Genomic DNA, 22,723 nt, shown 5'->3' with positions numbered 1-22,723 from the left:
TGAATCAGGCCCCAGTTGAGCAAGGAACCATTTGGATATAACTGTTGCAACTTAGATAAAAGTGCTACTAGTGGCCATTGTGCATTGGCTCAAGTGGCTCTCCAAAGGACCCTGCTTATGTTTCTAGTACCCATTGGAGAAGAGAGTGGGGTGAAGAGAAGGAAGGAAAGAAGAGAGTAGGCGAGACAGAACAAAAGAAGAAGGGAGAGGGGCAAAGGATCATCACTTATGCCTGTAAACTCTTCATGGCTTTTAGAGGATAGCATCAATGCACGACCCCTTAAACATGCCCTTTAGTACAGCATCCTGGTGCTAGAAATGAGGCTCATGAGATAATTGCAAACCTCATACAATTTTCACTAATCCTGGCATCCTACTTTATCCAGCCTCCTCCGTGTTTGCATTAGAGCATCACTGTTCTGCCTTTTAATCTGCTATCACCACCAAAGAGTCACTGGAAATGTGAAAGCAGACAAGCAAACCTACTCACAATAAATATTATACACAAGAGCCACGGTTTCCATCAAGCCGGACTGGCAAAGCGCTGCAGTGTAAAACATTGATTTTCACACACAGAGCTCCTGGTTCATTATTTAATGCTGAAACAAGTGACTAGCATAGAATAGGGGTAAGAGTTGGTCTGTGGGGTGACAAAGGTGAAGCAAGTGAATGAAACAGCCTTGTTGCTGGGGAAAGAAATGCAGAATTAGACAATGTGGCCTAAATCCTGACTCCAGTGGCTGTTGCTTGTGTAAAATCTGAGTAAAGGTGACAAGAGAAGGAGGGAGAAGAGAAACCTGTAGAGAGGCTGGGGGAAGGCAGGTTGGGGAAATTCCTCTTAAAACAACAAGAGGTGTGTGGACAATGCTGTTCAGTCAAGGGGCAAATTCCGGCAAACAGACTGGTATTGGAATGCCTGGATCCTTTCCCAGCTCATCCGCTCTTGGATGCCTAATTGGTGACACGGTGAAATCATCAGGGAGTGAGTAATGGTATCTCGCTCAACTGTATTAGGAATAGCCCAGTGAGCAGTGCTCTGCATTGCCAGGAGAAAGGGTATTCGTTGCATTTGGGCACAGCTTTTACCCACTTTGGGCCAGATCCCATGGCCCTTCCCTAATCGGTTCTTCATCACTGAAGCCAATGGCAGATTTGCCTGAATAAAGCTTGTATCAGAACTGCTGGACTGCATCCACTATGAGGCCATTTCAAAGCAAAATCCTGCCTTCCATTTGGTGAAATTCCCAGACAGTTTTTGGCCTCTGCACCTTTTATAGCACCTTCCATCTGAACGTCTCAAAGGAGCTCATGGCTGTTGCTTGGTAGTCCATCGCTGACAATGATGGCGATGATACTGTTACAGTGCCCATCTATGGCTACTCCTTACAACTCTGAAATCCGAACCCTGATACGCAGACTTGGCCACAGTAAGGGAATGGGAAGTGTGTTTCTATGATGTTTGATGATGCAGCTGTGATGTTATTGGATTGTGAGATAAACATACAGATCATTGTTGCAACCACTATTATATGGTTCCACCAAATCTTGGACAAAGCGGGCCAAGCGAGCTTATGATTTGCTGATTCTGTTTATACTAATGTGTGCATGCATCATTTTTGTACTTAAAGATGTGAACATTAACTGTGTGTCTACATTTCAGATGTCAAATGCTGGCATAACACCCAGGCTGCGTCTAGACTGGCATGATTTTGTGCAAATACTTTTAACGGAAAAGTTTTTCCGTTAAAAGTATTTGCGCAAGAGAGCATCTATACTGGCATGTGCCTTTGCGCAAAAGCATCCGTGCCAGTGTAGACGCTCTCTTGCGCAAGAAAGCTCCGATGGTCATTTTAGCCATTGGGCTTTCTTGCACAAGAAATTAACATTGCTGTCTACACTGGCCCTCTTGCGCAAGAGGGCTTATCCCTGAGCGGGAGCATCAGAGTATTTGTGCAAGAACCACTGATTTTGTACATTACAAAGTCAGTGTTCTTGTGTGAATACTCGCGGCCAGTATAGACAGGCAGCAAGATTTTGCGCAAAAGCGGCCACTTTTGTGCAAAATCATGCCAGTCTAGACGCAGCCCCACAGAATAGCTAGCCAGCCTGTCTGGGAAGGGCTAGTCAGGATAATTGGTCCGTCAAGGAACATTCAACAGACAATAAAGCACAGGAAGCACCTGACTACACTGAATGGACTTGCTGGTAAACCTTTAGTCTGGAATGCAGGCCATGTTCTCTGCCTAAAAAAGACTGAGTCATACACGGACAGGTAACTTTCTTATGTGACAAACTTAATCTTGGGACATACTTTTACACAGGGCGAACAATAGGAGTCCCTGCATGTGGGCAAGGGTATAAAGAGGGCCCTAGAGGTTCCTCCATTGTGTCTTCAATCCAGCTCAGCACCTCAAGAGCATCTTTGCTGTGAACTGAAGCTTGAAAGGACCAAAGACCCATTCTAACAGAGGCTGTATTCCAGAGACTTGCTCTTAAATAGCAGATTATTCCACCCCTGCTACAAGCCTGCATCAAGAACTTTGCAATTGACATATGTAATTTGATTCCTTTAACAATTACAACTCTCAGCATTTATTCCGTTCTTTTTATTAATAAACCTTTAGATGTTAGATTCTAAAGGACTGGCGAACAGCGTGCTTTTTGGGTAAAGTCTGAGTTATAAATTGACCTGGGAATGTGGCTGGTCCTTTGGGATCAGAAGAACCTGTTCTGATTTGGTGAGATGGGTTTGCATAACCCCTCATCTGTATTAGGAGCGATACTGGTGGTTGCACTGGAGAGTTGGAGTGTCTTGTGTAACTTCTTACTAGTCAGTGTGGCAAGCAGAAGTGCTCTTTAGGACTGGCTTGGTGCCTTATAGTGGAGGACCCCAGTCTTGGGCTGTAAGCAGCCCTGTCTCCAAACAGTTCACCCTGATTTGACCCACTCAGCAGTGCCCCCAGATACCTCCTGTATTACAGTAGCGCCTTTCACATGTAGCATGGAGATGATTTTGTGGATACCGCTAAAATCTGTGCTGGTCCTGTCAGACACCTCGGAGTGCCACCTTCTCTATAGGCAACCCCTTTTCACCCCCCACAAATCCCCCCACTCTGTGACAGTCCATTCTGATCACATGTTTGTCCATCTAAGTTGTGCTCTCAATAGCATTTCCGCAATGCTGGTTGCGTTTGCTCTCTCAAGGACCTTAATATTGGTCACTCTGTCCTGTCAGTGAATGCTGATTACTGAGCAAACGGAGCGCACATAAAATTGCTGAGTCTATGTGGTATGATATGTACAGAGAGTGCACCTCTCAGATCCATACCGGAGAGGTGTTAGAACCACTGCGTGGGAGACCCTCAAGTTGGTGGAGAGACAAATGTTGTTTTGGTTAAGAACATTTGATTGGAGTGAGCCATGGGCACAGCTGGATTTATTAAATCTGGAGGAATTTCTCTTATCAAAGGAACTATCTCTCAAGAAGGTGCTGTCCAAATACTTGAGCTGATCCAGTGTACGGCCACATACCTGGGTGACAATGTCTGGCTTGGGGCATTGGAATGAGGTGCTTGTTGGAACAAGACTTCTGTCCCCCCCCCATGATTGTTGGTGAAGCCAAGAAGCTGGGAGGCAATAATTAATTCAGTCTTGCACCCTTCTGTGAGTGAAGGAATCAACCAACTTAGGAGAAAGTGAGGCACACAAGTACACATCATTTTTCCTGAGATCACACTGCAAGTCATTAACAGAGACAGGAGTGGATCCAGAAGGAGTGGATCCAACGGAAGTCAGGAAAATAAGAGCTAAAGGAACACAATACATTTCCAGAGGTTAAACAGCCTGAGAAATCAATGCTAAGGTTACACCTAAAATACCTAGTGCCCCACAGGCATTAAGAAAGAGGAGAAATCCCAATTAGTTAAGGCCACTCCTTGTATTCCAAGTACTTTATGGGTAAAACTGCCCTAAATGTCTTGCTAGCTGGTAAAATACCCACATCCGTTAGCATCATTCCAGACCCTTTCTCTTTGGCTCTCCATAGCTGTGAAACACCTGCTGTCCCCAAGTCAAACTGAGCATCCCATCCCTGCTATCTCAGAGCTAACTTGGGTCCCCACTCCACTCCCACTCTCGCACAGCTTACTGTTGGACTATTCAGATAGTTTAAAATACAGCTGTGCGTGGCAAGCTGCTGTGCTCCTAGGTCTGGCTCCCACAGCTGGGGCTTGGCTGCATGCCGTCTGCCTGCCTTTGTTTATGGAAGCTGGGTATTTTTAACCCAGCCTTCCGATTAGAAATTGTTTCTCTGTTCATACTGCTCCCCACCCATCTCCTGTGCGGGATCAGCGGGTGTGGTAGAGGGCAGCGATCCTTGCCCAGTGGGGGTTCCTTGGGCATTGAAATCTAACTTTGGCACAAATGCCACCCCACAGGTGCAGTCCCTGGAGGCCAGGACGTGGTAAGCCAGCAGGGGTGCGTCCCCCCTCTTTGAGTGTCCAGGCACACCAGCTTGCAGAGTGGCGGCTGGAATCATGATTACATGGAAGCACCAGCCAACTCCTCCTTAGAGAAGGGACAGAGCTGCCTTAGAGTTACTGCAGCCCAGACCACGTGCTGCTGTCCCTGAGCGGCACTACTAGCCTGCCACGGCTTGAAGTTGTCTGTCCCTCCCCAGGCATCTCTGAGTGAAAACTCGTTAACTCAGGCTTGGGGCAGCGGGGAGGATTCAGCCTTTAGGGACGCACGTAGTGATGGCCTCACAAGGGAGACCCTGATTTGGACTCCCCAAACTTTGGATTCCCTTTGGAAACAACAAGAGCCAGCTGCCACGGTTTTCCAAAGCACAAGCAGCAGCATCCTTGTTTTAGCCTGCGTGGCTGGAAACGACCCCACTGAGTCTCTGGCCAGCCCCAGAGAAGCCCAGGTGAGGTGAGGAAACTGCCACATGTGCATGGAGTATGCAATGGATTCCGTTCCGCACCCCCTCCACTCCAACCCATTAACAGCAGCTTGACCATTAGGCCAAGTTGCCTCCCTGCGAGTGGGTCTGTACTTGTTGGGTAGCTTCAGAGGCATGTCAGCGGGAGAGGTGGGAAGGGACACGGCTCTGCCTAGCAGTTTACCCTTTGCAGTTCCCAGGCTTTTTTCCTCCCAGGGTAGAGGAGGGCCCAGGAAAGTCTCTTGCTTCCTTTGTGCTACCAAGCACCCCAATGCCAGCCCTCAGCTCTGGGCAAGTGCCTGCTGCCCCGGTGAACTGCTTAAAGTGTCGTCTGGAGAAGCGCTTGCAGGGGGGTGTCACATTACCGAATTGGAGGGAAGCAGCCAGATCGCTGCTGCACCCCTAGGAGGGGGTGTTGGCCCCAGAAATTGGTATAAAAGGGAGCCAGGTGGGGTATTGAATGGGAGCTTATTGTTTGCTGATCTTATGTACGCTATTTATGTGAGTGTATAATGTCTGTGTGTGTAGGTAGGAATCTGTAATCTGTGGAAGCTGAATATTTCTCTGAATGTGGTTAAGCATGGCTATGGACAGGCTGATTAGCCAGGCCCTGTAGGACAATGGCACTTGATGGGCCAAGGACACACCCAAAGAATAGGGGCTGTCACCTGAGAGCAGCCAGCAGGAAACACAGAGATTGGCCTCTGACCAGGTGACCTGCTGCATACAAGAAGAGGCCAGGGAGGAGGTATAAAGAGGCCATGTGGTCGATGCCATTTTGTTCTCAGCTCAGCACTTCATCCCAGAGGCAGCATTGCAGGGATCGAAGAGCCTGGAAGACCTGTGAACCCATCCTGATGATAGGATGTGCAACAAAAACTTTTAAACCAGCAGCTGTAACATCTCTGCTAGAGCCTGCATCGAGGACTGGGAGATTCGGTGCATGTAACGTACTATTCTTTAACAACCTGACTCTCGTGCTTTTCTTTCTTGTGATAATAAACCTTTAGTTTTAGATTCTAAAGGATTGGCCCAGCGTGATTTGTGGGTAAGGTCCAGAGGGTAAATTGACCAGGGATCTGTGGCTGGTTTCTTGGAACCGGACAGAACTTTTTCGGGGTAGGTGGGATTGGGTGCTAGGACCCCCCACCTGTGTATGAGGCCCGGGGCCATCTGGGGCATGGATATTGCTGGGGTGTCGGAGGGGTTTTGCTCGGGAGGCTTCAGGCAGGCTGCTGAAGCGTTCTGTGAGACTGGTTTGTGGCCTTCTTTGGAGAGGTCACCAGTCTGGGGGCTGTAAGGAGCCCCGGATTTGAGCAATTCGCCCTGAGCGGACGTCCTCAGCTGTGCCCAGACACGGCCCGGTCCGTCACAGGGGGTTAAACAGGCAGGCAGGGAGCTCTGAGGTCTTGCAGCAGAGAGAGAGCAGACTCTGCCCCCAGCCAAGGGGTGATCTGGTAGTGCTGCTAGAAGCTGACTAGCACAGAACTGTTGGGTCGAAAGATGTGGAGAAATTGGAAAGGGTACAGAGAAGAGCGACAAGAATGATTAAAGGTTTAGAGAACATGACCTATGAAGCCAGGCTTCATGAACTGGGCTTGTTTAGTTTGGAAAAAAGAAGATTAAGGGGGGACATGATAGCGGTTTTCAAATATCTAAAAGGGTGTCACAAGGAGGAAGAAGAAAATTTGTTCCTCTTGGTTTCTGAGGACAGGACAAGGAGTAATGGGCTTAAAGTGCAGCAGGGGAGGTTTAGATTGGACATTAGGAAAAAATTCCTAACTGACAGGGTGGTCAAATATTGGAATAAATTGCCAAGGGAGGTGGTGGAATCTCCCTCTCTGGAGATATTTAAGAACAGGTTAGATAGACATCTGTCAGGGATGGTGTAGATGGAGCTTGGTCCTGCCTTGAGGGCGGGGGGCTGGACTCGATGACCTCTCGAGGTCCCTACCAGTCCTATTATTCTATGATTCTATGAATTCAGCCTGCCCCTGCCTGCAAAATGACCCAGGTGCTCGTGGAGTTGTATGGACATAAGGAGATGCAGAGCAGGGCCTGCTGCAATCAGAGTTATAGGGAAAATCCCTGCTGTGGGCCTGGGGAAAAGGGACGGGTGTGGGACTATGGCTCAGAAGGGCGTGGGCTCTGGGATTTGGCTCTAGAGCGCCTCTCTCCCACCATGTAATAGTATAGTCATTAACCAATATGTAAAAGCTTTTCGGTTAGTGCTATAGACTACACCCATTCACTCCCCCTTCCCTCCCCCAGCCTCCAGTAAATTTTTTAGCAGGCTGGCCAGCAGCCTGGCTCAGTCCCAGCTTGCGCCAGGTCTGGGACCTACCCCTGCTGCAGCTCTGCATGTAAAGTGTATTAGCAGCCAGGCAGCCCGGCTCAGTTCTGGCCTGCACTGGGTTTGAGAGCTCAGACCCCCATCCCTCCTGGACAGGGCCTGCTGCCACCCTTTGTATCAGAGGCAGCAACTTGGGGTGGCAGGCAGCTGGTCCGCAAGGGGAGCTGGTTTTTAAACTGGCTCCCCTTGCAGACCAGCTCTCACCCGACACTATAGGATAGTCAAGTAACTGATAAGAATTCACGTGGTTAACCGACTATTCAATTAACCGAGATTTAACATCTCTAATCTCTACCTAGCCCGATAACCTATATCCAGAGCAGACCAACACCTGGCAGTGCTGATGAGCATGGAAAACATTCCAAGATGCTTGGCACACTGCAGTGCTGCCCCTTAGAGGGCAGGAGCCTTCCTGGGTGCCCCCAATCCAACCTCCAGCTCGACACCTGAAGCATAAGGCTTGTTTAGCCCCGGCCAGAAGAGCACAGCAGAGAGCATTGTCCCGTGATCCAAGTATGGAGCCCTGGATCTGGGCCCACCTCCTTCTGGAGGCTGCAGTAAGGTACCATTTCTCCAAAGCCCTTTTAGATACACAGAGTTTGGCAGAACCTGGATTTTCTATTCCCCGGGATAGTCCGTGATTTACAAAAAATAATTCCAGAATGGAACAAAAACAAAACAAGTTGAAATTTCCTGCAAAACAAAACTCAGGAGAGGTCAAACAAAACACTTGTATTTTGATAATCAGGCATACTGTTCAATATTTGATTCCAATGTCAACTGTCCTTAGCCCTTAAAATAAAAGCTAGAAGGAACAACACATTTCAGCTGGAACTGGACAATCAATACGTTAGGTTCCAAAAATGTTGAAATTGGAGGTTTCTGTATTATTGGCATGGTTCATTTGGAGCTTTTTAAATGGAAGGTTGTCCAAACTGACACATCCCTCAAACTTTTCAGTTTAGGTAAATAGCAGTTGTGTTTTTAAACATGTGTTTTGTTTGCTTTTAGTGATCCCAGCTGGGTGAGACAACATCTTTTATTGGGTCCAGTTCTGTGGATGAAAGACAAGTGTCTGGGCTACCCAGAGCTGGTTTTCAGCTCCACGAAAGGTACGCGCTTTGCTATTGTTGTCTGTTCTTTTTTTACATGTTTCCTACTAGGTCTGCGTTCCGCTCCTCCGGGGACAGGCCAACTATTCGCTTCATGAACATTTAGGGAGGTGGACTCCCCGCTGCCATTTGAAATAAGCTAGGATGTATGCAGGGAAGAATGCAGCCAAAGCTCCCTCTGGTTTTGGCTTCCCAGATGGAGGAGGGAGCCATGAGGACAGTGTCTTTTTTAGGAGAGACAGTGAAATAATGAGCCTGGCTGCATCCCAGCCTGTGAACTCCCAGCTATCCCCTTTCAAAGGGCTGGCGTGGTGTGTTGTGTATCAGCATTCCCCAAAACCCAGGGAGAGCCCCAAAGGTGAGGGTGGGAATGGAAAAATAACACACAAAGCAAGGTATTGAGGTTGGCTACAAGCTAGTACTCCCCATGGCTTTGTTACTAAACAGGCACTCCTTAATTCCACGGATGCTAAAGCATTCCGCAAGTGGGAGCAGGTATTGAATCCCAAATAGCCCCCTCAGGGTCATGAGCAAGGCCAGGGCTGCATTTTAGGAGAGGGGAACGGGCAAGGGTGAGACTTGCAGCACTGGCCAAGTCTTACTGGCCAGTATCAGATGACTGCAGTCTGTCCAGGCCAGCCTGGTGTCCTCACTGCAAATCCCTTTCATCAGACAGGAGAAGTGCAACAGGAGGTCTGGACCCTGCAAAATGGGACCCCGGGCCAGCACCCTGCAGGATTAGCTATGGAAACAGGAACCACCCTGTCTTCAACAGGATCCTAGTAGATAGAGACGGTCTCTTTGCAAGAGCAGGATCTTCTAGTCCCTCTGCTAACGTCTGTCTGGGATATGGGATACAGCTTTGTCTTGAGGCCTGGGGTCTGACTGGGGAGGAGCTAGGCTGGGTTTGCTGCTGAGGTTTTAGCACAGGGCTGTCTAGCTCCCGCAGAAAGAATTTCTTCCAATCCAGGGGCTCCCTCTTGTGTCAGTAACAAGTTGTGATACTCGTCTCCCCCAGCTGGCATTCGCCAGCAGAACGCCCCTGTTTCCTGCATTTCAAATGCCTGGGGGTGGAACAAGGATGCCAACCGCAGCCTGCCAGAGATGGAAATAACTGTGTTGCCTTCCACCAGTATCTGCCCGACGAAGCTGCATTTGACATGCACCCCAGCAGAGCCTCAGTAACGCTTGTGGCAGCGTCCAGGGCCCCCAGCTAAGATCAGGGCCCCGCGGTGCCCTGTGCACATGGTCAGAGCCAGGCCCTCCTCTGAAGAGCTCACAGCACAGGGAGGCCCGGAGGGGAGGGGCCTCGCACCCAACAGCAGCTGGCCAGGGAACAGAACTCAGGTCTCCTGATGCCCCCATTACAGGTCATGTGTCCCCTGCACAGGGCTGGACAATAAAGGTGCCCCCCCCCTGCTTCCACCCCTCTCTCCTGGCTGGCAGCGCTCTGTGCTGTAACCTCAGGCCATTGCTGCAGAACGCCATGCTCATGCTCTGAGCGCCAGGGTCAGTGCATAAAGTGCATTGAATGGGGCTAGAAAGTGGCCAGGTATTAATAACGTCTCTGAATGGCAGTGCCTGCTTCCAAGAGGCAGGTCAGGGCGTTCAGCAGGGGGAGGCTGAGTCTGCGTCTGAACTCACACCCATTGCTCCCCGAGTGTGGCGTGGCTGGGAGCGGGTAGCTCAGACAGGGCTCCCGGTAGCGGCTAACTCCAAGCAGGCGTCCGACTCTGCCCTGGCACCTGGCCCTTAGCTGCTCCCACTTTCCCTCCAGCAGCAGGGAACTGGGGTGCAGCTGAGGGCCAGAAGTCTCAGGCTCTTCTCAGCACTGCACCCTGCCTGCAGGGGGGCTGGGTGCTCTCATGCCCCTTGTGCGCTGTGCCCCCAGGGCATCTGCTTCCCCCGGGCTGTGAGCCTCTCCCCACTCAGGCTGTGTGACGCATCGGAGAGGGTCCAGCGGAGGGCGACCCAAATGATTAGGGGGCTGGAGCACTCGTCTTATTAGGAGAGACTGAGCGAGTTGGATCTGTTTAGTCTGCAGAAGCGAAGAGTGAGGGGGGATTTGAGAGCAGCCTTCAACTCCCTGAAGGGAGGTTCCAAAGAGGATGGAGAAAGGCTGTTCTCAGTAGTGACAGATGGCAGAACAAGGAGCAATGGTCTCAAGTTGTGGTGGGAGAGGTCCAGGTGGGATATTAGGAAAAACTATTTCCCTAGGAGGGTGGGGAAGCACTGGGATGGGTTCCCTAGGGAAGTAGTGGAGTCTCCATCCCTAGAGGTGTTTAAGTCTCGGCTTGACAAAGCCCTGGCTGGGTTGATTTAGTTGGGATTGGTCCTGCCTTGAGCAGGGGGCTGGACTTGATGACCTCCTGAGGTCTCTTCCAGCTCTATGGTTCTATGATTCCATGACTCTGATCTTGCTCACCCTCCAGCTCCATTACTGCTGCTGGGTGTCCCTAGCCTTTGGTCTGGGCTGGCTGCCCTGCCCCAGGCCTGGCCTAGGTTCTCAGGGCAGGATGTGGCTCTCCATGGGGCTCGCAGGATGGGTGGTTGTTGGCCCCCTGGGCTGCACCAAGCATGCGACGTGGAGTCTCAGGGGGCCCAGGAAGCAGGCCCTCAGCTGGCTCCCCGATCAGCTCTGCTCCGGCAGGCATGGCCCCTGCAGCGCTGCTCCCAGCCTCACTGAGCCCCCTCTCTCCTCTGAGGGCGAGGGGGGCGGTGCCTCCAGCGGGAGAGGGCGAATTCCCTGTGACTTGCCAGCACATTTACCGGGAGCTGTGAATGCCGTCGCCAAGCTGCAGGTGGGCGAGTCATGCCCCCCTCGGATCAGAGTTTATTAATGCCTCCGCGGGGGCCGATGTTAGTCACTGCTCCCACGGAGCCGAAACAGGAGCCTCTCCTCTCGCTGCAGGGACAGAAGGATCCTTTGGGCTCGTGAAGTGTCCTCAGAATTCGTCAGAGGCATTCAAGCAGCAGCTCCCTTAGTCACACTTGGCACAGGGGCTGCATTCCAGCCCCCTCTGCAGGAGCCGCTAGCGCTGCCAGAGCTCGGTGCCCGCTGCCAGGCAGGGACTGTGGGATCAGAACTTCCAGCTGGCCCCACGCCCTCTGCCCTCAGCCTTGTTTGTTCAGTTTTAAACGTACAGCCTGGGAGTTTTGGGGAGGGGGGGTAGAGATCAGCCTTGTTAGCCACAGGAGGGGGGCACTGAGGCACAGGGAGGTAGTGACTTGCCCAAGGACGCAGGGTGAGTCTGTGGCAGGACAGGAGACATAACCCAGCTCAGCTGACATCCGGGAGTCCAGACAGTGCAGCTCCACCCTTTTGGATATGTCTGTGCAGCCCGTGGCAGTGACCCGCTGAGCCTGAGCGAACCACTAGCCCGATACCGTGAACCCTAAAAACAGCTCTGTGAATACTGTGGTTGAGCTTTGAAGCCCGTGCCCTGGCTTTGGCTTCAGAGCTGGAGCTGCAGTCTGAGGCGGCCACACGCCTAGCGCAAGCCGGAATCTGCTGACATGCGCATCTTCAGAGGATGTTCCCAGCACTGCATCTAGCTGGGCCGGAAGAACTCTTCAGTGTGACCGGCCTGGGCAGCATTCAGTGTGTGTCAATTTCACCGCTCTCAGACAAACTGGACAATAAATTCCCACCGGGCCAATCAAAATGTACAGTAAGAAAAATGCGGCTGGAGAGCAGTAGGGTTGGAGGGAGGGGAATTTACTCTGTGAGGTGTTGACAGCTTGTGCTTTAATGGTTATGAAACTTGAGCTTTTTGGATCTCAACCTCTGGTGCCATTAAATAATTGTCTCCCCTTCCCGTAACTTCCCACTGCCGTGAAAGTCGGAATCAATAAACACAGAGAAAAGTTGTGTACACAGTGATTTTGTCAGAACTAGTTTAAAAACTAGAAACGCACCCCAGTCATGCTGAGTGGGTGAATGGGAGACAAGTGACCAGGGAACTGTAGAGGGGAGGAATAGGGAAATACCTTTGGAATAACTGAACCTACAGCCGGTGCTCTCTGTGTTCTGTGTGTTGGAGGCAGCTGTCTGTACATAGTTAGGTCTGGCATGTTTGTATGGAATTGCTAAACATGGGGGCTTGGGATCCATCCTGGCCCATACGCTTCCTTCAGGCTCCTGTGTGAAAGGGCCCAACAGGGACATTTCATCTGGGCAATAGGTCTACTACAGTGTGATCTACTAGGCTGGAATTTCCCAAAGGGGTGGCATGCTCCATCCCTTGGTACCACTGCGAATGGCACTAGATGCAGCTGTGCAGATCCGGCTGTAGGCAACAGCCTTGGCTGTCTGGAGAGAGAGTGGGAGGGACCTGCTCTGAGGGCTCGGGGACAAGGGAGTACAGGGGAGCCCTGGATTGTGTGTGCAGGTCGGGGCTGTCCTGGAGGGCAACGGGCGCTCAGTCTTTTGCAAAGCGCTTGGAGTTCCCTGGAGAAGTGCCGGTGAGGAGGGAGGTGACCTCCCACTCCCCAGTGCACAGCGAGGCTCTGTGAAGCCGCGCCTTGTGCCTTAGAATCATAGAACCCTAGAGCTGGAAGAGACCTCAGAAGGTCAAGTCCAGCCCCCTGCTCTAGGCAGGACCAATCCCAACTAAATCAACCCAGCCAGGGCTTTGTCAAGCCGAGACTTAAACACCTCTAGGGATGGAGACTCCACTACTTCCCTAGGTAACCCATCCCAGTGCTTCACCACCCTCCTAGGGAAATAGTTTTTCCTAATATCCAACCTGGACCTCTCCCACTGTAACTTGAGACCATTGCTCCTTGTTCTGCCATCTGTTACTACTGTGAACAGCCTCTCTCCAGCCTCTTTGGAACCTCCCTTCAGGAAGCTGAAGGCTGCTCTCAAATCCCCCCTCACTCTTCACTTCTGCAGGCTAAACAGACCCAAGTCCCTCAGCCTCTCCTCATAGGTCATGTGCTCCAGCCCCCTAATCATTTTGGTTGCCCTCCGCTGGACCCTCTCCAATGCGTCCACATCCTTTTTGTAGTGGGGGGCCCAGAACTGGACACAATACTTCAGATGTGGCCTCACCAAAGCCGAATAAAGGGGAATAATGACATCTCTGGATCTGCTGGCAATGCTCCTTCCCAAGGAGTAACCCTCCATGTGCAGGGAGAATAGCTGAGCTCCCCCCAAAGTGCTGCAGCTCCACCTTTGGGGCGACGGGGCAGCAGCCAGCCAGCCTGCCAATGGCAAGGGGAGCGGTCCGGGCAAAGCACCCGATCTAATCGCTGCTTTGGGTGGGTTGTGAACGGCCACGCTCAGCAGACAGGATGTGGGCGGGCGAGGCCTCGTCCGAATAAGCCTGATCGTCCACTGGCCATTACTTGCTTTTCCCCTCCCCTGCCGGGCTTGGAACCCCGGCTCCAAGGCACCAGGGAGAGAATCGGCAAGAGGGCAGGCCAGTGCAGCTCCCTGGGCAGCTCAGGAGTCCGGGCTGCTTACATGGGGCTGCGGCTGGCCCCTGGACATGCCAGCTGTGGAGGGCAGGGAGTCCCTTGCCCCAGGCTCTGCTTCTTCCCCACAGCGCTCCAGCTGGCCTGCTACAGCCCACCCCCACCGCTCCACGCTGCTTCCCATAGCCACCGGGCAGCAGCTGCCTCTGCTCTTCCATGCTTGGCAGGGAAGGAGCTGAAATCCTGCCTCGCTCTGAGCCACGAGAGGGAGCCCTGGCTCATTGCATGGCAGGGCTGCGAAGGAGCCGGGTGCCCAGTGCGGGGTAGCTGGCCATAGTGGACCGGAGGCAGGGGGGTGGCACTGTGTGCACACGGGGGTGCTGAGAGCCACTGAACTAGGGTGCAGACCTGTGCGAGATAGAAACCATCTTCGCCCCCGGCCGGTGAAGGGAGCCAGTGGAGGAGGCTGGGGGGCCCATGGCGAAATCACCTCCCAGGAATAGGCAATGAGGGGCAACATCTAGATTTGTACAGAGGTTTGGCTCAGACAGAGCTGGGGGGGGGGGGGGGGGCATATGGGGCCGGTGTTTGGGATTGGCCATTTATAGCCAGAGGAGCCGGCTTGGCTGCCTCCTGTATTGCAGGTACAGCACTGGGCCCCATCCTGCCCCACTAGCGCCAATGATAATCCATGACGTGAACAGGGAGTGGGGCTGAGTGCCAGTTGGGTCACCTCCCCTGCTGCACTTGGCTCGCTCCAGTGGTGCTCATTACGGAAGGGGAAGTGGCCTCCAGAGGCCTGGGTTCTTTGCCACTGCCCTGCCACGTGGCCTTGGGTGACTCACTGGACCCTCTCTGTTTCTCCACTGATTTCCATGCAAGTTAGGAGCCCAAATATTTTGGAGGCTCTGCAGTTAATGTTCTTTGAGATCCTTGCTTGAAAGATGCCGTCAAACGACCATGTGTCCCCAGGGCCGGGACAAGCTGTCCTGCGCAGGCATTTTTGGATGCTTCTCTCCCTTCATTAGCTCTGCAGCAGCTGGACCACTCCACCCATACGGATCCCTCACTGGGGGTATGTCTACACTACCACCCTAGTTCGAACCAGGGTGGTAATGTAGACATACCCTGGCAGTCCCTCAGGCAGCCACCTGGTCGCATACTGGGGATAGCGCCTGCCTGACAGGGCAGCGACCCTGCTCTGCTCTTGGCAGGGAGCGGAGGAAAGTGGATCTGGTTGCAGACGCTGCTCGGGGGCTGAGTACCAGGTCCGTGTGTTGCTGAGTCTGGAGCCCCCCTCCTCCCTCTCTGCCCCAGCTAGAATCAGCAGCGACTGACCACGAGGATCTGCTTTCAGCTGAGGTCCCTTCCCCCTTTGTGTCTCTTTCCATCAGGGCCCACAGCCCCTGGCTGCCAGGGAACATGTGGGCTTCACACCTGGCAGGCTGGCTTGATCTCTCCCTCCCGGTGCCAGAGTCCTTGGGAGCTAGGGGAGTGGAGAGTGGGCTCCTTTGCCCCGGAAGTTCCTTGTAAGGATGGGGCTCAGATCACCACCCCATGCTCAATCCCGTCGGGCACGAGAGAGCCGGAGAGCTGAGAGCCACCCACCCCATTGCTCTGGCTCACATGGCTCCGGACTGTGAGCTGGAGTCAGTTCTGCCTCGCGCTTCGCCTGCTCCGTTCCCTGGGCATGGTGCTCACGCCTGGCACCGGAAACCCAGCTGGATTCTCATTCCTGCCCTTGAGTCTGTGGCACCTGTTAGAGCAACTGAGCGAACTGGGCCTGGAACCACCCGGCGGGGAAGAGGAGGAGCTAGTGACAAACTCAGCTCTGAGAGTCCCAACTCCTGGGCTCCGCCTCCAGCTTTCCCCTTGACTTGCTCTGTGACTTTGGGCACCGCTCCTTGCCTCAGTTTCCCCATGTGTGACGTAAGGGTAATGGTACTGACCCAGGGGAGCTGAGAGTTGGTTCAGGTTCGCTCCCTCCTTATAGGTCCTCCCAAAGAGGGGGATAAAGATGTGCAGGGAATGATCCAGGGTGTGACTACCCACACCGGGCCATATCATGTGTTTTTCAGACCAAACCTGCCCTGGGCTCTGCTCGGCCCCTTCCTGAAGGGCACAGCAAGATCCAGACTCTCTTGACTAGCGGGAGCTCTCTGCCGTTTCCGTTTTTCCCACGTGACGACGGCTCATGGTCCCCTGAGGGGCAGGGGCAACTGCTGCCGGTGGGAAGCTGCTGCTGCTGTGGAGTTTGCAAGGCTAAGGCGGGACCTGAAGGGAGCGGCGAGGAGAGAGCCGTGGCTGTGCGGGTGGGCAAGGGGGCCTATGCCGAGGTGCCCTGTGTGTGCACGGACATGGCCTGTGTCTGGGTGCATGTGTGGCCGTGCATATGCCTGCTCGGCTTCCTGTGTGCACATATCTACACATGCCTGTGTGCGCATGTATGAGCACATCTGTATGGATGCAGGGATGTGTCTGTGCTCCAGGGCATGCCCGTGGGTACCCCTGCATGTGAAGGTGTGGGCATGCTTGGTACCTGTCCGTGTGTGCACAGTCATGCCTTGGGAGGGGATCCTCTGCCACAGGGCATGTCATTTCTCTCTCCAGTCCTCTCCTCGGGGCAGGAATAGCTGGGTGCCCCTCCGTCCCCACCCCACAGCGGTGACACTTTGCCAGGGCTGCAGCCAGCCAGGGCTGCGTGTCTCCCACCCACTCTGGTACGGGAGAGAAGCGAAGCAACACGACTTGGGAGGGCTGCCCCCTCTTCCCTCTCTCAGCTGGTGCTCTGCAGGCAGGCAGACAGCCTGTCCACAACCCCCTCTCCTCAGCCTCCCACTCCTTGTGGAAGGCTGGGCTACAGGCCAGCAGTGCCGCAATTCCCTGGCAGCGCGACCTCAGCCACCCGCTGCCGCTGCCACTGGGCCGGACCCTGCCGAAGCCCTTCCATCCCCTGGCCGAGCTGGGCAGAGGTGGGTAATGGTCTTGTGGCCTTGTGGGCTGAGTTAGGGATGTGACTGGTTAGTTGGTTAACTTACTTGTCAGGTCTGGTTAACCCGCAGTGGCTGGAGCAGTGCCCCACCCGCCATGGGCAGGGGGCTGAGCCCAGCAGCCCCTGCCCAGTGCCCCATGGGCAGCAGGGCTCCAACCCAGCTACAGCAGCCCCCGCCCACGGTGTGGGAGGCTGCTCCAACCTGGCAGGTTAATTGATTAAACAGGATTTTTCTTCCCTAGTCTGAGTGCCTGCTATGAACAGGAATGCTAGTAGTAATGCCAGCTGGCTTTTCTACAGAGCCATTCCTCCCTCCATCTCATGGTATTTGACAAAGGCCGGTAGCGTTATGCCCATTTTACAGGGGAAAACTGAGGCACAGAGCAATGAAGTGACTTGCCCAGCCAGCAAGTCAGTTGCAGAACTGTAGTCCTAACTCCCCCAGTTCACTACCCTGCACAACTTTCCTGCGCTGAGATCAGAACTCGGTGCTCTAACCATTACCCTGTACTCTCTCAGTGCTAGGACCAGAACACTGGCCTCCTGACGCTTGGTGCCCTGCTCTAATTACTAGACCACATAAGAAAAGCTGTAAACATGCCCATCAGGATGTCCCCGAAAGCTGGAGAGGTTTCCAGGCCAAAGGGTACTGAAAGCATCAGGGCATTGGAACTGAATCTTCTGTTGTTGCCACATCTGAGCTAACAGATTCTCCCCCATCGCTGGGTTGGGATTTTGTCTTCCAAGTTTCTTTTTCCTTTGTAAATCATGTGAATGGCAGCAGCTTAGCTCCCATCCCATGGGAGCACCACGGGCTGTCCTAATCTCTTCCATAGCCATTTTCAGAACAAGGCTCGTTACAATGCAGCCTCTCGAAAATGCAGCCACCTCTGCGGTGTGCTGTGATAAGGAGCCAGCCCATTGCACACCATGTGATGGCAGGAGGGTAAATTATGGCCAGGGACTTGTGGCCCTATTTGTTTGTAATGTGCACAGCTGGTCCTAGCTCTAGCCAGGAGGTGTGGGGCTCACAGTTAAAGCCCGCCACTGGGGCTATGTCTACACTACCGAGTTTTTTTGGAAAAACCTTCACTTGCGTCCACACAGCAATTGGGTTCTTCTGAAAGAAAATCGAAAGAACAGAGGGCTTTTCCCAACATTGGTAAACCTCTTTCTACAAGGAAGAAGCCTTTTTGCGAAAGCTCTTTCGGAAAATGGCGTGTGGGGACGGGGAAGAGGGAGTTCTTTCGGCAGAAGAGGAAAGAGGAAAAAACAAAGGTGCCCTGGTGGCCACTCCGTCCATAGTAATCAACGCTTACATGTGAGATAGCGTCCATTCAGTGTGGACGCTATCAGTTGAAAAAGCAGATTGCTTTTTCGATACACTTTTGCTCTGTAGACACGCTCTTTTGGACGAAGTTTTTTCAGAAGATCTCTTCCAGAAAAGCTTCTTCCGAAAGACGCCTGCAGTCTATATGTAGCCTGGGTCTCAGGGCTCTGGGATTCTGTACCCAGCCCAAGGAAGGGAGTCTAGTGGTTAGAGCACAGCACTTGGCCCCAGCCCTCCCAGCTCTAGGAAGGAGAAGGGGGGCTGGTGATTAGTCTTCGGCAGCAGAGCTCTGGGCTTTGTGGTGGACGGCTTTCAGGCAGGCAAATGAGTGGTGGGGAATGTGGTTTAGAGCAAATTAAGACTCATTGGGATTGGGTCCCTGCCCTGCTACTGAGGTATGGTGTGACCTTGGGTGAGTCTCTTAACCACTTTATGCAACAATAATTTATCCTGCTTTCAAAGCAACCTCTCCCCACAAGGACTGCCTTTCACCCAGGGGTTCTTCTGGCTAGAGATAGAATCACAGAGAGGACTGGAAGGGAGCTTGAGAAGTCATTAAGTCCACCCCCCTGCACTGAGGCAGGACCAAGTAAATCAAGACCATCCTTGACAGATGTTCGGCCAACCTGTTCTTATAAACATTCCGTGAGGGGGTGTCCACAACCGCCCTTAGAGGCCGGTTCCAGAACATAACTCCCCTGAGAGTAGCGCTTTCCTAAATGCTACCTACTCCCCCCGAGTGCAGATTAGCCCTTTGCTTCTTGCCCTACCTTCAGTGGGCACGGAGGATATGAATGTAGGGGGCCCCTCTATGCTATGTCCCCCCATGCTATGCAATCGCCTCCCCCATGCTATGCTGAGGTCTGAGAGTCATGTCATCAGCACGTTAAAATCCCATCTCACACCCTCCTTAACCAGCCCCGCTGGATTCTTGCTGGACTCTGGAATTACCCCTCCACAGAGGAGGGAAGTGGAGAAAGACGCTCTCAGCAGTTGCCTCCTTCAATGAGGATTCGGCCAAGGAGACAGAGAGGAGGGAACCTGGCGGCCAGCCAAGGAATTTATTAACAAAAGTCGCAGCCCCAGGAAAGCAGCACAGATTCAATTAACTCAGCGGCGCGGGCCAGATCCCATTGTCAGCGCCTCTGCTGTGAGTCCTGAGTGTGTCTGATAGACGAGTGCGGAATCCAGCCCAGGGATTTCACTGCATGAAGGGGCAGGAGAGCACCCTGCTTTGCTTCCTGTCCCTCAGACCCCCAGAGCCTCCTGCCCTTCGGGACCAGCCGGATCTGCTGGGATGAGAGTGGGTGTGAAATGACACCCGGTGGTGAAGGTGACACAGTGACCAGCCCCATGGGAGCCGGGGTAGCAGCAGGGTAAATTCCTGGCCTGTGCAGCTCTGCTAGCTCTCCGTGGGACGTTGTCGCTCTCTCGTGGTGACCCCAGTAGCTGTGATTCACGGCCAGCAGGGCTGATCCCCCGGAGGACTCCTGTACGGAGCTAAGTTCAGTAGCACCAAGGAAACACACGGCGTTGGGGGATGAAAACTCCCTCAGCTCTGCAGTTCCAGGGCTCCACAAGTCCACGGGCATCCCCTGAGCTGGAGTCTGCTGCCAGGAGCGCCCAGTGTAGGGGGCCCGCAGCACCTTCCCCCAGGGAGCGTCGCTTCCTGTGAGCCTGGCCATAGCAAAGCTCATCATGCTGCAGGAGCATGAAAGCCACTGGTCGGCTCGGGCCCTCCCTGGTGCAAGCTGCAGGGCCAGACAGGCCGTCCGCAGGGTGGCCGGACAGTTCCAGCAAACACACCGGACACAACCTACACTGCATGCGAGTTAGAAAATACCCGACAGGTCGATTTGCTCCATTTGTTTCCCGAACAGACAGTTCAAATACTGGACAGCCCGGCTCAAAACCGGACACCAGGCAAGTCTAGCCGTACACAAGAATTTCGGGGCGGGGGGGGGGGGGGAAGGCTCAGACAGCCTGCAGCTCCTGCCTTCCCCCCGCTGGCTGGAGCACACTTACTTGGAGGACTGGGGGGGGTGCATTCGCACCCTTTGCACACTCCCCCGCAACCCCCCATGCACGGGCCTGCCAGGGCTCCCTGCACGCCGCAGCTGTTCCGGGGGAGAGGGAGGAAATGGAGCTAGTTCTGCAGGGTGTTTCCATTCTTCCTTTGCCTTTTTTCCTTCCCCACGGAGCTGCCAGGACCCCGCAGTGAGGACGGAGGGCAGATCAGCAACAGGCCCCACGGCGCAGTGGGCTGGGACCACAGCTCGCCCATTTGAGGGAGGGTTACCAGGTGTCCGGTTTTCACCCGGACAGTCCGGTATTTGCAGGCTCCATCCGGTTAAAAAACCTGGAAATACCGGACATGTGCAGTGTCCAGTATTTCCCGTTTCCCTGGGATGGAAGCCCAGTGGGGACAATTTTCCCCGCCACGTCTGGTGGGGGCAGGGAGTGAGGAGGGGGCAGAATCTAGTGAGGGGGGCAGTTGCTGGGCACCAGGCTAGGGGGGTGCCGGGCTGGGAGCGAAGCGCACGCTGCTCAGACCCATGTGACCAGCAGAGACCCGGGAGCTGGCCGTGTGATGCCTCCCTCTACACAACGGAGCCGAGGCAGCCAGGCTGGGGGGCAGGAGCAGCCACTTTAAAAGTCAGATTGTTCCCCTGTGCCTGGCTCTGCGGGGGGGGGGGGGATTTGATTGGAGCGGGGGCTCCTGACACCGGGGATGCCTGCCTGAGGGGGAGTGCACTGGGATGGGGGGACTCTGGGGGGGCCTGGGTCTGAGGCAGGGGTGAGTGCACTGGGATGGGGGGACTCTGGGGGGGCCTGGGTCTGAGGCAGGGGTGAGTGCACTGGGATGGGGGGACTCTGGGGGGGCCTGGGTCTGAGGCAGGGGTGAGTGCACTGGGATGGGGAGACACTAGGGGGAGCCTGGGTCTGAGGCAGGGGTGAGTGCACTGGGATGGGGGGACACTAGGGGGCCTGGGTCTGAGGCAGGGGTGAGTGCACTGGGATGGGGGGACACTGGGGGGAGCCTGGGTCTGAGGCAGGGGTGAGTGCACTGGGATGGGGGGACTCTGGGGGGGGCCTGGGTCTGAGGCAGGGGTGAGTGCACTGGGATGGGGGGACACTGGGGGGGGCCTGGGTCTGAGGCAGGGGTGAGTGCATTGGGATGGGGGGACACTGGGGGGGGGGCTGGGTCTGAGGCAGGGGTGAGTGCACTGGGATGGGGGGACTCTGGGGGGGGCCTGGGTCTGAGGCAGGGGTGAGTGCACTGGGATGGGGGGACTCTGGGGGGGCCTGGGTCTGAGGCAGGGGTGAGTGCACTGGGATGGGGGGACACTGGGGGGCCTGGGTCTGAGGCAGGGGTGAGTGCACTGGGATGGGGGGACTCTGGGGGGGCCTGGGTCTGAGGCAGGGGTGAGTGCACTGGGATGGGGGGACACTGGGGGGCCTGGGTCTGAGGCAGGGGTGAGTGCACTGGGATGGGGGGACTCTGGGGGGGCCTGGGTCTGAGGCAGGGGTGAGTGCACTGGGATGGGGGGACACTGGGGGGGGCCTGGGTCTGAGGCAGGGGTGAGTGCACTGGGATGGGGGGATTCTGGGGGGGCCTGGGTCTGAGGCAGGGGTGAGTGCACTGGGATGGGGGGACACTAGGGGGGGCCTGGGTCTGAGGCAGGGGTGAGTGCACTGGGATGGGGGGACTCTGGGGGGGGCCTGGGTCTGAGGCAGGGGTGAGTGCACTGGGATGGGGGGACTCTGGGGGGGCCTGGGTCTGAGGCAGGGGTGAGTGCACTGGGATGGGGGGACTCTGGGGGGGCCTGGGTCTGAGGCAGGGGTGAGTGCACTGGGATGGGGGGACACTAGGGGGCCTGGGTCTGAGGCAGGGGTGAGTGCACTGGGATGGGGGGACACTAGGGGGCCTGGGTCTGAGGCAGGGGTGAGTGCACTGGGATGGGGGGACTCTGGGGGGGCCTGGGTCTGAGGCAGGGGTGAGTGCATTGGGATGGTAGGCTGGGGGGGGCCTGGCTTAGGGGGAGGGGTGGGTGCATTGGTGGTTAGTGTGTGGTCCCAAACTGGAGGGAGTGGTGCAACTTTTGCTTAACAACTTTGGCTCTTCCTCCCCCCCCCCCCCCCCTTTTTTTTCCTTGACAGAATTTTTTCCAGGTGGTTTTTTTTTTTGGCGGTGTGTGTGTGTGTGTGTGTGTGTGTGTGTGTGTGTGTGTTTGGTATTTTTTGTTAAACCATCTGGCAACCCTAGAGGGAGGGGAGTTGAGATGGGGCATGTCCTTTCCCTTCTCCCTCCAGTCCTGCCCCAGTCAGGTGGAAGCTCAGGAGCGCCTCTGGGCCCAGCGGGTGCAGGGTAGACAGGAAGGAGGCTTACGGCGGCACTGGGGTAGGAGCTGCTGGGCCCAGACCTTGCTGACTCCTCTACAGAGCTCTTGGGACTTACAGACTGAGTCTCTGCCACCCAGCAGGAGCCACCAGGTCAGACACAAGCAGGATAGAAGCTGAGCCCTGACTTGGCATCTAGCCGTACTTACCCTCCCTGAACAAGCCAGGTCCT

General features: G+C 54.7%; 1 long non-coding RNA gene across 1 annotated transcript in view; it reads left to right on the top strand.

Annotated features, from left to right (window-relative positions):
- The window catches only part of LOC142820544 (uncharacterized), a 51,738-nt gene that overhangs the window by 2,325 nt on the left and 26,690 nt on the right, over positions 1-22,723 (top strand). The window contains exons 2-3 of the long non-coding RNA XR_012897768.1: positions 7,595-7,857; positions 8,307-8,407. This is a non-coding gene — a long non-coding RNA (uncharacterized LOC142820544). The remainder of the gene's footprint in view (positions 1-7,594; positions 7,858-8,306; positions 8,408-22,723) is intronic.

Source organism: Pelodiscus sinensis, chromosome 26 (genome assembly GCF_049634645.1).
Source record: "Pelodiscus sinensis isolate JC-2024 chromosome 26, ASM4963464v1, whole genome shotgun sequence".
NCBI classification, from domain to species: Eukaryota; Metazoa; Chordata; order Testudines; family Trionychidae; genus Pelodiscus; species Pelodiscus sinensis.
The sequence above is the reverse complement of the archived record's forward strand: the minus strand, read 5'-3'. Positions and strand labels throughout refer to the sequence as shown.